General features: G+C 46.7%; 1 pseudogene; it reads left to right on the forward strand.

Annotated features, from left to right (window-relative positions):
* Nucleotides 1-15,358, forward strand: part of LOC124038787 — a 479,656-nt pseudogene extending 464,298 nt beyond the window's left edge.
* Nucleotides 15,359-15,849: the final 491 nt, after the last annotated feature.

Here is a 15,849-nt window from a genome sequence, read left to right on the forward strand (position 1 = left end):
GGAAAGATCAGCTATCATCCAACAGAACAAGATCAGCCTTCATCCAACAGAGGAAGGAAAGATCAGCTATCATCCAACAGAGCAAGATCAGCCATCATCCAACAGAGCAAGGAAAGATCAGCCATCATCCAACAGAGCAAGATCAGCCATCATCCAACAGAGCAAGGAAAGTTCAGCTATCATCCAACAGAGCAAGATCAGCCTCACCCAACAGAGCAAGGACAGATAATCTAAAAGAGCAAGGAAAGATCAGCCATCATCCAACAGAGCAAGGAAATATCAGCTATCATCCAACAGAGCAAGGAAAAATCAGCTATCATCCAACAGAGCAAGATCAGCCATCATCCAACCGAGCAAGGAAGTTCAGCTATCATCCAACAGAGCAAGGACAGATCAGCTATCATCCAACAGAACAAGATCAGCCTTCATCCAACAGAGGAAGGAAAGATCAGCTATCATCCAACAGAGCAAGATCAGCCATCATCCAACAGAGCAAGGAAAGATCAGCCATCATCCAACAGAGCAAGATCAGCCATCATCCAACAGAGCAAGGACAGATCAGCTATCATCCAACAGAGCAAGGAAGGATCAGCTGTCATCCAACAGAGCAAGATCAGCCATCATCCAACAGAGCAAGGAAGTTCAGCTATCATCCAACAGAGCAAGGACAGATCAGCTATCATCCAACAGAGCAAGGAAGGCTCAGCTGTCACCCAACAGAGCAAGGACAGATCAGCTATCATCCAACAGAGCAAGGAAGGATCAGCTGTCATCCAACAGAGCAAGATCAGCCATCATCCAACAGAGCAAGGACAGATCAGCCATCATCCAACAGAGCAAGATCAGCCATCATCCAACAGAGCAAGGAAAGATCAGCCATCATCCAACAGAGCAAGATCAGCCATCATCCAACAGAGCAAGATCAGCCATCATCCAACAGAGCAAGCAAAGATCAGTCATCATCCAACAGAGCAAGGAAAGATCAGCTATCATCCAACAGAACAAGATCAGCCTTCATCCAACAGAGGAAGGAAAGATCAGCTATCATCCAACAGAGCAAGATCAGCCATCATCCAACAGAGCAAGGAAAGATCAGCCATCATCCAACAGAGCAAGATCAGCCATCATCCAACAGAGCAAGGAAAGTTCAGCTATCATCCAACAGAGCAAGATCAGCCTCACCCAACAGAGCAAGGACAGATAATCTAAAAGAGCAAGGAAAGATCAGCCATCATCCAACAGAGCAAGGAAATATCAGCTATCATCCAACAGAGCAAGGAAAAATCAGCTATCATCCAACAGAGCAAGATCAGCCATCATCCAACCGAGCAAGGAAGTTCAGCTATCATCCAACAGAGCAAGGACAGATCAGCTATCATCCAACAGAACAAGATCAGCCTTCATCCAACAGAGGAAGGAAAGATCAGCTATCATCCAACAGAGCAAGATCAGCCATCATCCAACAGAGCAAGGAAAGATCAGCCATCATCCAACAGAGCAAGATCAGCCATCATCCAACAGAGCAAGGACAGATCAGCTATCATCCAACAGAGCAAGGAAGGATCAGCTGTCATCCAACAGAGCAAGATCAGCCATCATCCAACAGAGCAAGGAAGTTCAGCTATCATCCAACAGAGCAAGGACAGATCAGCTATCATCCAACAGAGCAAGGAAGGCTCAGCTGTCACCCAACAGAGCAAGGACAGATCAGCTATCATCCAACAGAGCAAGGAAGGATCAGCTGTCATCCAACAGAGCAAGATCAGCCATCATCCAACAGAGCAAGATCAGCCATCATCCAACAGAGCAAGGACAGATCAGCTATCATCCAACAGAGCAAGGAAGGATCAGCTGTCATCCAACAGAGCAAGGAAAAATCAGCTATCATCCAACAGAGCAAGATCAGCCATCATCCAACAGAGCAAGGAAGTTCAGCTATCATCCAACAGAGCAAGGACAGATCAGCTATCATCCAACAGAGCAAGGAAGGATCAGCTATCATCCAACAGAGCAAGGAAGTTCAGCTATCATCCAACAGAGCAAGGAAAGATCAGCTATCATCCAACAGAGCAAGGAAGGATCAGCTATCATCCAACAGAGCAAGGAAGTTCAGCTATCATCCAACAGAGCAAGGAAAGATCAGCTATCATCCAACAGAGCAAGGACAGATCAGCTATCATCCAACAGAGCAAGGACAGTTCAGCTATCATCCAACAGAGCAAGATCAGCCATCATCCAACAGAGCAAGATCAGCCATCATCCAACAGAGCAAGGAAGTTCAGCTATCATCCAACAGAGCAAGGACAGATCAGCTATCATCCAACAGAGCAAGGAAAGGCTCAGCTGTCACCCAACAGAGCAAGGACAGATCAGCTATCATCCAACAGAGCAAGGAAGGATCAGCTGTCATCCAACAGAGCAAGATCAGCCATCATCCAACAGAGCAAGATCAGCCATCATCCAACAGAGCAAGGACAGATCAGCTATCATCCAACAGAGCAAGGAAGGATCAGCTGTCATCCAACAGAGCAAGGAAAAATCAGCTATCATCCAACAGAGCAAGATCAGCCATCATCCAACAGAGCAAGGAAGTTCAGCTATCATCCAACAGAGCAGGGACAGATCAGCTATCATCCAACAGAGCAAGGAAGGCTCAGCTGTCACCCAACAGAGCAAGGAAGGATCAGCTGTCATCCAACAAACCAAAGATCAGCCATCATCCAACAGAGCAAGGACAGACCAGCTATCATCCAACAGAGCAAGGAAGGATCAGCTGTCATCCAACAGAGCAAAGGAAAAATCAGCTATCATCAACGAGCAAGATCAGCCATCATCCAACAGAGCAAGGACAGATCAGCTATCATCCAACAGAGCAAGATCAGCTATCATCCAACAGAGCAAGATCAGCCATCATCCAACAGAGCAAGGAAGTTCAGCCATCATCCAACAGAGCAAGGAAGTTCAGCTATCATCCAACAGAGCAAGGAAGTTCAGCTATCATCCAACAGAGCAAGGACAGATCAGCTATCATCCAACAGAGCAAAAACAGCCATCTAATGCATCTTGATACATTGGCCTGGAATAATGGCTCTGAAACAGCACCCCTATTCCCTATATAGTGTACTATTTTCTAATCAGGGCCAATAGTTTTTAGATTTTAGTATTTTATTTTTTTTTCACCTTTATTTAACTAGGCAAATCAGTTAAGAACAAATTCTTATTTTCATTGACGTCCTAGGAACAGTGGGTTAAACTGCCTTGTTCAGGGGCAGAACGACATATTTTTACCTTGTTTGCCAGGGGATTCGATCTTGCAACCTTTCGGTTACTAGTCCAAAGCTCTAACCACTAGGCCACCTGACGTCCCTTCCTATTTAGCAGATGCTCTTATCCAGAACGACTTACATTTTCGTGTGCATACATTTTTGTTATGGTCACCGTGGGAATCGAAACCAAAACCCTGCAAGTGCCATGCTCTACCAACTGAGCCACACGAGACCATAGTGCATGCACCATAGGGAATAGGCTGCCATTCGGGGACGCATCCTGAATCAATGCCATAGAGAGGCTATTCTCCTCTCTCAGGTCAATTAGTTAGTAATGACAGCTGGAACAAAGGGAAGGAGAGATTTAATCTGGTTTCCTTTGGAGCAGGTCCAGGAGCAGGTCCAGGAGGAGAGAGACAATTAATTAACAACGAAACACTGAGACTCAGACATGTCTTCATTGAATCTTTTAATTTGGGCTGCCCCTCTACTCTCTAGCAACCCACCCTCTTCCTTCAGTTCACAACCACCACTGTCATGTAGAACTCCACTACTACAACCACACCACTGTCATATAGAACTCCACTACTACAACCACACCACTGTCATGTAGAACTCCACTACTACAACCACACCACTGTCATGTAGAACTCCACTACTACAACCACACCACTGTCATGTAGAACTCCACTACTACAACCACACCACTGTCCTGTAGAACTCCACTACTACAACCACACCACTGTCCTGTAGAACTCCACTACTACAACCACACCACTGTCATGTAGAACTCCACTACTACAACCACACCACTGTCATGTAGAACTCCACTACTACAACCACACCACTGCCCTATAGAACTCCACCACTACAACCACACCACTGTCCTGTAGATCTCCACCACTACAACCACACCACGGTCCTGTAGAACTTCACTACTACAACCACACCACGGTCCTGTAGAACTTCACTACTACAACCACACACTACTGTCTGTTGAACTCTACTACTACAACCATACCACTGCCCTGTTGAACTCCCACTACTACAACCATGCCACTGCCCTGTGGAACTCCACTACTACAACCATACCACTGCCCTGTGGAACTCCTACTACAACCACACCACTGTCCTATAGAACTCACTACTGCAGCCACACCACTGTCTGTAGAACTCTACTACTACAACCACACCACTGTCTGTAGAACTCACTACTACAACCACACCACTGTCCCTGTAGAACTCCTATACTACAACCACACCACTGTCCTGTAGATCTCACTACTACAACCACACCACTGTCCTGTAGAACTCCTACTACAGCCACACCAGTGTCCTGTAGAACTCCACTACTACAACCACACCACTGTCCTGTAGAACTCTACTACAACCACCACTGTCCTGTAGAACTCCACTACTACAACCACACCACTGTCATGTAGAACTCCACTACTACCAACCACTGTTGTGTAGAACTCCACTACTACAGCCACACCACTGTTGTGTGGAACTCCCTACTACAACCACCACTGTCCTGTGGGACTCCACTACTACAACCACACCACTGTCCTGTAGAACTCCACTACTACAACCACACCCACACTCCTGTGAGACTCCACTACTACAACCACACCACTGTCTTGTAGATCTCCCGACTACAACCACACCACTGTTGTGTGGAACTCCCTACTACAGCCACACCACTGTTGTGTGGAACTCCTCTACAACCACACCACTGTTGTGTGGAACTCCACTACTACAACCACACCACTGTCCTGTAGAACTCCACTACTACAACCACACCACTGTCTTGTAGATCTCCACGACTACAACCACACCACTGTCCTGTAGAACTCCCTACTACAACCAAACCACTGTTGTGTGGAACTCCACTACTACAACCACACCAGTGTCCTGTAGAACTCCACTACTACAACCACACCAGTGTCCTGTAGAACTCCACTACTACAACCACACCACTGTCCTGTAGATCTCCATGACTACAACCACACCACTGTCCTGAATCAATGCCATAGAGCGTCCCGAATGTCACCACTATTATTTACGGCTGCTCTTTAATAATTTGTTATTCATATCTCTTACTTTTTGGGGGGTATTGTCTTAACTGCATTGTTGGTTCAGGGCTTGTAAGTAAGCATTTCACTGTAAGGTCTACTACACCTGTTGTATTCAGCTCATGTGACTAATAACATGTGATACGTGTGTGAGCTATCTCCACTGCACTGGACTGATGGTAGAGGGGAACATGTCAGTGGTTGTGTGGGTGTCTGTGGGTGTCTGTGGGTGTCTGTGGGTGTGTGTGTGTGTGTGTGTGTGTGTGTGTGTGTGTGTGTGTGTGTGTGTGTGTGTGTGTGTGTGTGTGTGTGTGTGTGTGTGTGTGTGTTTCTGCCTTTACATGAGTGTGTGTTTGCTCTATTAATAACGATCATATTTGAGTGGTTTCCAATTTGAACGACGAGGTAAATATAACATTGAGTCATATAGGGAGCTCATCACATTAGTATAATTTATTACACACACACACACACACACACACACACACACACACACACACACACACACACACACACACACACACACACACACACACACACACACACACACACATCTAATCCTCATCTTTCGTCACCTCTCACAACTTCTCCACTTATCTTTAACACCTAATTGACCAGGAAATGAGTGACAGAAGGTCTACTACACCTGTTGTATTCAGCTCATGTGACTAATAACATGTATGATCGTGTGTGAGCTATCTCCACTGCACTGGACTGATGGTAGGGGAACATGTCAGTGGTTGTGTGTGTGTGTGTGTGTGTGTGTGTGTGTGTGTGTGTGTGTGTGTGTGTGTGTGTGTGTGTGTGTGTGTGTGTGTGTGTGTGTGTGTGTGTGTGTGTGTGTCATTTCTGCCTTTTACACGAGTGTGTGTTTGCTCTATTATTACGATCATATTTGAGTGGTTTCCAATTTGAACAACGAGGTAAATATAACATTGAGTCATATAGGGAGCTCATCACATTAGTATAATTTATTACTGTAGTTATTAAAGGGATGGAACAGCTACTAAGCCCTATTGTAGAAAAGAAATTACTTAAAAATGGTACCCTATTGCCTATATATTGCACTACTTTGACCAGAGACGATTTAGAAAATAGGGTGCCATTTGGGGCGGAACAAAGACAATGATGGAAAAAATAATTTCACCTTGAAACAGAATCTCACTCCATGATCTCCTTGCACTTTGTTTTTGCTTGACAAGAATACACCACAACAATCATATCCAATCAGTTACAAATATACACTTTGGCTGGTGAGCATAGATGTGTGTCAGCTGCAAAGTCTGTCTCTGACCTCTGACTTCTCAACATAGGAAGTGTCCTTGTTTTGTTCCTATATAACTCAACAAATCACACACACACACACACACACACACACACACACACACACACACACACACACACACACACACACACACACACACACACACACACACACACACACACACACACATCTAATCCTCATCTTTCGTCACCTCTCACAACTTCTCCACTTATCTTTAACACCTGTTGACCCAGGAAATGAGTTGACGGAACAAACGGCCCAGATCATGTATCTGTATCTGTCCAATCATTTACAGAGCTTAGCTTCATTACTGTGTTACTCACACCCTCCCAAATACTGATGGCCTTGTCTTCTGAGGAAGTTCAGAGGAAGTAGAAAGATGTGCCCGTCTAATGTAATAGAATGTTGCCAGATATTTCAGTTACAAAATGTCACTCACTTTATTTAACTCATCCAATGCTGGTACAGTGCTGTTAATATACATGCTGGTATGTGCGGGTAGTGTCTAAAACATATTACCCCAGGCCAGGACTCACTTGGGTTGCATTTACACATGGATCCCCCCCGTCCCTGTCTTTACACATCAGATTTTTGAGCTGATCTGATTGATCAAAATACCAATTACTGAAAAACACATCAGAATTGGGCTGACTGTGTAAACGCAGCCTTAGTGTCTACCACAGAAGAAGGAAATGAGGCATTCAGATACCCGCAATGACCTGAGAATTATTTGGAACAAACAGACTTACATTGTGGTGGTAAAATTCCCTTCCTCTGGGCCTTCAGTAGTATAATCTTCTTTCATCAATCAATCAACCAATCATCAGTCAAGCAATCAGCCACTCAATCAATTAAGCAATCCGTACCTACTCCCCATCTCTCTGTCGCCACCTGTAGGTTCGGGATGTCCACTCCAGTGACAGTAGCAGGGAAGGTGTTCCTGATCTTCTACGGTCTCCTCGGCTGCGCAGCCACACCATCTTGTTCTTTAACCTCTTCCTGGCATTATCACCCTCCTGGCTGTGGTCATGAAAGGCTGTGAGGAGCAGCGCATTCGGAACTCCGGCCTCCTCCCGCCCGGGTATCCGCCATGACTTCTCAGCGTGTTCTTTCCCGGGTGGGCTTCGTCTGTCTGCCACGTCATGTTGATCCTGGGGCTATCCGCCATCATCATCTCCTGCTGCGCCTCGGCCATGTACACCCCGTGGAGGGGTGGGCCTACCTCGACTCACTCTACTTCTGCTTCGTCACATTCAGGTGAGTCGGAGCTCGGAGGGAGTGGGCAAAGATAGTAACTGGCTGGAGGGTTCTCTTCACAGAATCTTGAGTCTGACTGAAGGGAAAATCTAATGGGTAGAGTAACTATGTTCGTTTTCCCTTCATCAAGAAGCACTACACTGTGGCTGGTCTGTTCTTCAACCTGTTCTTTTGTGTGTATGTGTACGTCTCTTCCTAAACTTATCTGGTTTTCCAGAAATCCCTGTTGGAAGATTCCTGTGTAGAACTTTATAATAACTCAACATAATGAAGGATTTATAATTTATTACTAAATTGTTATTAATCATTACTTTCACATTTGTAAGTGATAGTAACCTAGTTATAGTTACACATTTGTAAACCACTTTTAGTATGTAATAATGATTCATAAGATATTTAATATAGATCATATAGACCTTTTCCTAATCGTTATTCAAGTATTTTTTACGTAGCCTCATCTAAGTGTGGGCCATTTACTTTATAAATATAAATGTCTCGAGTGAACAGTGTAATTTCTCATCAAAAGATGGACATTCCAGCAGTACCTGATGCTCCTTAAAATGAGCCACCATGTGGCACAGTGTTTTGGGCCACTAAATTCTGGGTTCATGTCCAGGCTCTGTCATAAGCGGCCCTGATCGGAAGACCCATGGGGCGGTGCACAATTGGCCCAGCGTCATCCGAGTTAGGGAAGGTTTGGCTGGCAGGGATGTCCTTGTCCCATTACGCACTAGGTCTCAAAATGTCCCCTAGAACAAAGAGGATGTTAAGTTAAGAAAATATAGAAAATGTGCATTTTTGGAAGTGAGTTTCTACTGAAACTAAAGTGAATGTAAACAGTCACACTTAGACCTAGAACATATCAATGGTTAAATAATAATCACAAATGCACAGAATGTTAAACTAAAAATATTTTCTAATAAAATCATGAGCTGAGCACACCCAGAGAAAATGTTTTAATGTAGAGGTGCTGACTAAAGTTTTTTACCCATTAAATGACTGGGAGGTTATACATAGAGTGTAGCCAGCTCATGATTTTATTAGACAATTTGTTGCATTACAACCTGTAATTTAAATGGAATTTTATTTGGATTTCATGTAATGGATATACACAAATTGTCCAAATTGGTGAAGTGAAATTTTAAAAATGACTTGTTTCAAAAAATGATTAAAAATTCAAACCACACAAGTGGTGTGTGCAAATGCATGTGTTTTCACCCTCTTTGCTATGAAGCCCCTAAAATAAGATCTGGTGCAACCAATTACCTTCACAAGTATAATTAGTTAAACAAAGTCTATCTGTGTGCAATCTAAGTGTCACATGATCTGTCACATGATCTCAGTATACATACACCTGTTCTGAAAGGCCCCAGAGTCTGCAACACCACTCAGCAGGGGCACCACCAAGCAGCGGCACCATGAAGACCAGGAGCTCTCCAAACAGGTCAGGGACAAAGTTGTGGAGAAAAAGATCAGGGGTTGGGTTATTAAAATATCAGAAAATTTGAACATCACACAGGCACCATTAAATCCGTTATTAAAAAATTGAAAGAATGTGTCACGATCTGACCTTAGTTCTTTTTTATTTATGTCTTTCTTTAGTATGGTCAGGGCGTGAGTTGGGTGGGTTGTCTGTGATTTGGCCTGTTTTCACCCTTGAGTTGTGGGTGATTGTTTTCCTGTTTTGTGTCTACACCAGACAGGACTGTTTCGTTTCGTTCATTCTCCTTTGTTATTTTTGTATAGTGTTCTCGTGATAATAAATTATCAATATGGACACCCCACCATAACCTCGCATGGTCCTCCCTCCTCTCACTTCATCGGCTGACCGTTACAGAATCACCCAAAACCAAAGGACCAAGCAGCGTGGTAACGGGCAGCAGCAGCAGCAGCAGCAGGTCTCCAGACTGCTGGACATGGAAGAGGGATCTGGATGGCAAGGGACCTAGGCACAGCCAGGAGAATATCGCTGCCCCAAGGCAGAGCTGGAGGCAGCGAAAGCAGAGAGGGGGTGGTATGAGGAGGCAGCGCGGTTGGAAGCCCAAGAGGCAGCCCCAAAAATGTATTGGGGGGCATACAGGGAGTGTGGCTAAGTCAGGTAGGAGACCTGAGCCAACTCCCCGTGCTTACCGTGGAGAGAGGGGGACCGGGCAGGCACCGTGTTATGCCGTGAGGTGCACGGTGTCCCCGGTGTGCAGGCATAGCCCGGTGCGGTACATAGCAGCGCCTCGTATCGGCCGGGCTAGAGTGGGCATCGAGCCAGGTGCCATAAAGCCGGCTCAGCGCATCTGGTCTCCAGTGCATCTCCTCGGGCCGGGGTACATGGCACCAGCCCTACGCATGGTGACCCCGGTTCGGGTCTCCAGTCTGTCCTGAGCTGCCAGAGTCTCCCGTCTGTCCTGAGCTGCCAGAGTCTCCCGTCTGTCCTGAGCTGCCAGAGTCTCCCGTCTGTCCTGAGCTGCCAGAATCTCCCGTCTGTCCTGAGCTGCCAGAGTCTCCCGTCTGTCCTGAGCTGCTGGGAGTCTCCGTCCAACCTGAGGCTGCCAGAGTCCCCGTCTGGCCTGAGCTGCCAGAGTCTCATAGATCAGGAGATGCCAGAGTCTCCCGTCTGTCCTGGAGCTGCCAGAGTCTCCGTCTTCGAGCTGCCAGAGTCTCCCGTCTGTCCTGAGCTGCCAGAGTCTCCCGCCAGTCAGGAGATGCCAGAGTCTCCCGCCCTGTCAGGAGCCAGGGTCTCCCGCCCAGTCAGGAGCAGCCAGGGTCTCCCGCCAGTCAGGAGCAGCCAGGGTCTCCCGCCAGTCAGGAGCAGCCAGGGTCTCCCGCCAGTCAGGAGCAGCCAGGGTCTCCCCCGCCAGTCAGGAGCAGCCAGGGTCTCCCGCCAGTCAGGAGCAGCCAGGTCCCGCCAGTCAGGAGCAGCCAGGGTCTCCCAGTCAGGAGCAGCCAGGGTCTCCCACAGTCAGGAGCAGCCAGGGTCTCCGCCAGTCCAGGAGCAGCCAGAGTCTCCGCCAGTCAGGAGCAGCCAGAGTCTCCCGCCAGTCAGGAGCAGCCAGAGTCTCCCGCCAGTCAGGAGCAGCCAGAGTCTCCGCCAGTCAGGAGCAGCCAGAGTCTCCCGCCAGTCAGGAGCAGCCAGAGTCTCCCCGCCAGTCAGGAGCAGCCAGAGTCTCCCGCCAGTCAGGAGCAGCCAGAGTCTCCACGCCAGTCAGGAGCAGCCAGAGTCTCCCCGCTGCAGTCAGGAGCAGCCAGAGTCTCCGCCAGTCAGGAGCAGCCAGGAGTCTCCCGCCAGTCCAGGAGCAGCCAGAGTCTCCGCCAGTCAGGAGCAGCCAGAGTCTCCGCCAGTCAGGAGCAGCCAGAGTCTCCGCCAGTCAGGAGCAGCCAGAGTCTCCCGCCAGTCAGGAGCAGCCAGAGTCTCCCGCCAGTCCAGGAGCAGCCAGAGTCTCCCGCCAGTCAGCAGCAGCCAGAGTCTCCCGCCAGTCAGCAGCAGCCAGAGTCTCCCGCCAGTCAGCAGCAGCCAGAGTCTCCACGCCAGTCAGCAGCAGCCAGAAGTCTCGCCAGTCAGCAGCAGCCAGAGTCTCCCGCCAGTCAGGAGCAGCCAGAGAGTCTCCCGCCAGTCAGGAGCAGCCAGAGTCTCCCGCCAGTCAGGAGCAGCCAGAGTCTCCGCCAGTCAGGAGCAGCCAGAGTCTCCCGCCAGTCAGGAGCAGCCAGAGTCTCCCGCCAGTCAGGAGCAGCCAGAGGTCTCCCGCCAGTCAGGAGCAGCCAGAGTCTCCCGCCAGTCCCAGGAGCAGCCAGAGTCTCCCGCCAGTCAGGAGCAGCTAGAGTCTCCCGCCAGTCAGGAGCAGCCAGTAGTCTCCCGCCGTCAGGAGCAGCCAGAGTCTCCCGCTCAGTCAGGAGCAGCCAGAGTCGCCCGTTACTCCAGGTTTGCCGGAATCACCCTTCACTCCGGAGCTGCCGGAGTCTCCCGCCTGTCCCGGTGCTGCCGGAATCTCGTCCATTCGGGACCCATTGCTAGGGTCCCCAAACCGAGGTGGCAGGTCGCTGACCTAAAGAGCCACGGAGGCAGGTTAAAGGTGGACAAAGACTATGGTGGAGTGGGGTCCACGTCCCCGCGCCAGAACCGCCACCGTGGACAGAACCCCCACACCCAGACCCTCCCCTGCAGGTATAGGTTTTGCGGCCTGAGTCCCACCTTTGGGGAGGTACTGTCACGTTCTGACCTTAGTTATTTTGTTATGTCTTTCTTTTAGTATGGTCAGGGGCGTGAGTTGGGTGGGTTGTCTGTTAGTTTTTCTATGATTTGGTATTTCTGTGTTTGGCCTGGTATGGTTCTCAATCAGAGGCAGCTGTCAAATCGTTGTCCCTGATTGAGAAACCATACTTGGGTAGCCTGTTTTTCACCTTTGAGTTGTGGTGATTGTTTTCTGTTTAATGTCTACACCAGACAGGACTGTTCGTTCGTTCATTCTCCTTTGTAATATTGTTTAGTGTTCGTGATAATAAATTATCAATATGGACACTTACCACACTGGGCATTGGTCCTCCTCTTCTCCTTCATACTATCTAATTCACAATATGGCACCATTAAACAAAACCATGCCAAGAGAGGTCCACCCACAAAACCCATCAAGACCAGCAAGGAGGGCATTAATCAGAGGCAACAAAGACACCAAAGATAACCCTGAAGGAGCTGCCAGCCCACAGCTGAGATTGGAGTATCTGTCCACAGACCATTTTCAGCCGTACACTCCACAGACAGAGCAGGGCTTTACTTGAAGAGGCCAGAAACAAATACATTGCTTAAAAACATAATAAGCAAAATATGTATTTGTGTTCGCTAAAAGGCATGGGAGACTCCCATATGGAACAAAGGTACTGGTCAGATGATGAAGTGTGAAGTAATATCAAGGAAAACGCTATGTCTGGTTAAAACCCAACACATTCATCACCTAGACACTATCCCTGACAGTGAAGCATGATGGTGGAAGCATCATGCTGTGGGGATGTTTGTCATCGGCAGGGACTGGGAGACTGGTCAGAACTGAAGGAATGATGGATGGCGCTAAATACAGGCAAATTCTTGAGGGAAACCTGTTTCAGTCTTCCAGAGATTTGACACTGGGACGGTCTTGGAATGGCCTAGTCAAAGCCCAGACCTCAATCCAATTGAAAATCTGTAGTATGACTTCTTAGGGATAGGTGTCCTGCTAGTGCGCAATTCATATAAATAATCGTAATATTAAACATTCATTAACATACAAGAATCTTGTATCATTTAAATGCTTAAATTCTTGTTAATCTAACTGCATTGTCCAATTTACAATAGGCATTACAGCGAAAGCATACCATGCGATTGTCTGAGGGAGAATTGTCATCAACTACACTAATTAGCATAGCACAACGGTCCAAAAATATTACTAGAAAATATTCATATTCATGAAATCACAAGTGAAATATAGTGAAACACAGTTTAGCCTTTTATTAATCACCCTGTCATCTCAGATTTTGAAATTATGCTTTATAGCCAAAGCAAGACAAGCGTTTGTGTAAGTTTTTCAATAGCCTAGCATAGCATTATGTCCAGCTAGCAGCAGGAAGCTTGGTCACACAAATCAGAAAAGCAATCAAATTAACCGTTTACCTTTGATGATCTTCGGATGTTTTCACTGACGAGACTCCCAGTTAAACAGAAAATGTTCCTTTTGTTCCATAAAGATTATTTTATACCCAAAATACCTCCTTTTGTTGGTCACATTATGTTGAGATATCCACAGGAAATAGCGGTCACAACAACGCTGAAAAAAAAAATCCAAATTATGTCTATAATATCGACAGAAACATGGCAAACGTTTTTTATAATCAACCCTTAAGGTGTTTTTCAAATATCTATTCGATAATATATCAACCGAGACAATTGGCTTTTCAGTAGGAGCGAGAGGAAAAATGACTACCTGATTCATCAATTAATAATAAACTCTTTAATAATCCATTATTGATGCTTTATTAAGTGGAGTTGTCATAAAGTGCTACCGATTCCTGGAATTAGGAGGTAATAAGTAGGAAATCCTCCAACAGGACTTCTGGAAAACTGGGGTAATTTGGGGAAAGTTACTGGGATTCTGAACCCTAGTCTCAGGGGGATAAATACAGGCAATAAAGCCACTCTTCTTCTTTTTCTTCCTCCTCCTCCTCCAGTACCATCGGCTTTGGGGACCTGGTGTCGAGCCAGAGAGCAGACTATGAGTACCAGCCACTGTACCGTCTAGCCAACTGCCTGTTCATCCTTATGGGCGTGTGTTGCATCTACTCTCTGTTCAACGTCATCTCCATCGTCATCAAACAGGTAGATGTTGAACATTGGAAATGAGTCTGTCGACAATATTGTATTTTTAATCCTCCGTCATTTTGTATGTATGCATTGTTGTACTCAAATGGCTCAGGCAACTCTATCTGTATTTTAAATGTCTAATCAAATTCCCTCCATGCTTCTTTCATTCAGGTGCTCAACTGGATGCTTCAGAACTTATGCTGCCAGCGGTGTAAAATCAAGTCCAACTCTTTCCCATTGGGTCGCCGCAATGCCATCCGGCCTGGTTCGAGAATCCGTAAAGGTCGCTTCCGAATCAAACGCACGCCGGACTCGGGGGATTCGGGACCCTGCGAAAGCGACATGGAGGAGGAGGACGCAGACTCTCGGGAGAGATGATTTCAATGAAGGACCTGACGGCCTCGAATAAGGTCTCACTGGCACTCATGCAGAAGCAGTTATCAGAGTCCGCTAACGGTTATCCCAGGACGGTGTGTGGCGGCTCGAGACATAACGGGTTCTCTGGAGGAGTGGGCGCTCTGGGGATCATGAACAACAGGCTGGCAGAGACCAGCAACTCCAGGTAGAACTGAGCAGTGTTTCTCGTCTTCTAGTCCGTGGACAGGCACTGGTCTGTGGGATGGGACTTTCAGTCCGAGAGATGAGTAGCTGACTTAATTTAAGCGCTCCCTCATGGAGTAAAGACCATAGACTGCTTGTCTTAATGAAAAGGTTGAGACACACTGGAGAGAACCCTGCAGGAAAATGTGCTTAAGAAGACATACTGATGGAGAGAAACAGAGGCGCTTAAAGATTCTGCAAAGTTTCATGTGATGAACTATACTTGCTATCACTCTTGTCATGCTTGAATATGTCTGGTCCTTCGTTGGAAGAGCATGATGATATGCATGACATTTTTAGGGATGTAATCAACATCCTGTGATGATTGATGATGATGATAATGATGATGATGATGGACAGTTTTAGTGATACTGTGGGAAGGAAAGTAACCTTCTTGTAACTGAACTTTGGAAGGTCAAAACACTACATTTTGCTCTCTGACTCAAAGCAACCGGAGAACATTTTCACTGATATAGCAGTGGTATTCTTCAGGATAATTAGTTAGCCATACCTGAGTAGATCTCTGAGGCTGTATGTATCATGCGTCTTAGATACAGAGAGACAGAAAGTGAGATAGATCCTAGATCAGCACTCCTCCTCTGAGACTTGATACATTTTGACTTCTACAGTGTACTGTACTGGAAGAGGCAACTCTGTGTGATCATTATTAGGCTACATCATTATCGCTTCCCCAATAATTATGACATTTATAAGTAGATTTGAATGTAAAGGTTGAGTTGGTACTGTAGCTGTCATTTCTGTATGGTATAACTATGCATTCCATGTCTCATGGTGGAGAACAATAGGAACTCATCTACATATCAGATCCACGTACAGACCTGTCCTGAAGTATGGAAGCTGAACCATAGAGAGACTAACCTTACAGACCTGTTCTGAAGTATGAAGCTGAACCATAGAGAGACTAACCGTACAGACCTGACCTGAAGTATGGAAGCTGAACCATAGAGAGACTAACCTTACAGACCTGTCCTGAAGTATGAAGCTGAACCATAGAGAGACTAACCTTACAGACCTGTGCTGAAGTACGGA

The sequence above is a fragment of the Oncorhynchus gorbuscha genome, linkage group LG06, assembly GCF_021184085.1.
Source record: "Oncorhynchus gorbuscha isolate QuinsamMale2020 ecotype Even-year linkage group LG06, OgorEven_v1.0, whole genome shotgun sequence".
Lineage (NCBI taxonomy): Eukaryota > Metazoa > Chordata > Actinopteri > Salmoniformes > Salmonidae > Oncorhynchus > Oncorhynchus gorbuscha.